The following is a 1,016-nucleotide window of genomic DNA, read 5'->3' as shown; positions in this document are numbered from 1 at the left end:
GTTTTCATCGTGCGTGGCATTCTACAGAATAGCCTATTTTTTCCTTCGACATTTTAGTACAGAACATCGTGCAAGCCTAATTTGCCCCCCACAATCCTCGTAATACATGGTCGCTTGCCCATTTATATGAGATTGACGCCATCTGATTAGAAGAAAAAAGTGCGTATGATTGTGTCCAATAGTGTATTACGTGCATACTTAGTATAACAATTAAATGTAATAGCGGACAGAGATTCCAGGATTATAGATGTAAGTCATTGATCTGAGAGCGGTGATGATTTTAGAAATAATAGTGGCGATGAGTGATGATGAGGGATTGTGTTTAAGTAATATTAGCGTTAGTCCGATCTCCCTCTGCTCCAATGAGTCACGAGGGACATGGGCCCCCTCTATCCCGTTCTTTACTGGAACCATCTTTACGGTCATCATGAAGTTCCGAAATGGTGGGCTCAGTCTCTGCTAAGGTGACATTGTTAGTGTTTGCCTATTCCATCGGGCCAAGACAAGTGTAGAGAGGAGCTAAGTGGGAAGACAGTATAGTGGCAGGTATGTTGGGGGCATTTGTAAGCGGGTTGTAGATAGCAAGTTTAAAATTGCAGCATTCTACTCCCTGGTCATTTGCCCAGAGTAGTCTTTTCAAGTCCAATTGAGCTTGGAGAGAGATTCTGACACAGTATCTTCGAACCCGAGTCGGGAGGGGACAATTTACACAGAATATTGTATCCCGTCGCCTCTGGGGGAGCGACCTCAAACTCCCAAATCAAGTACCCTGTGTCTGAATCCTCCCAGTCTTGTCCAATATTGGTATAATTCCAAAGCTAACGTTGGAAGCAATTCCTACATTTGACTAGCCAATAGCCAACTTTGAGGAGATGCTGGCTGAATGTGTTTTAGTGGTTAGAAATGACTAGAGAGCAAGCGGGAGAGAGAGATAGAGAGAGAGAGAAAAAGAGAGAGAGGGGGGAGAGAGGGAGAGGGAGAGAGAGAGAGAGAGAGAGAGAGAGAGAGAGAGAGAA

This window comes from Aplysia californica, unplaced genomic scaffold, assembly GCF_000002075.1.
Source record: "Aplysia californica isolate F4 #8 unplaced genomic scaffold, AplCal3.0 scaffold00270, whole genome shotgun sequence".
Lineage (NCBI taxonomy): Eukaryota > Metazoa > Mollusca > Gastropoda > Aplysiida > Aplysiidae > Aplysia > Aplysia californica.
The sequence above is the reverse complement of the archived record's forward strand: the minus strand, read 5'-3'. Positions refer to the sequence as shown.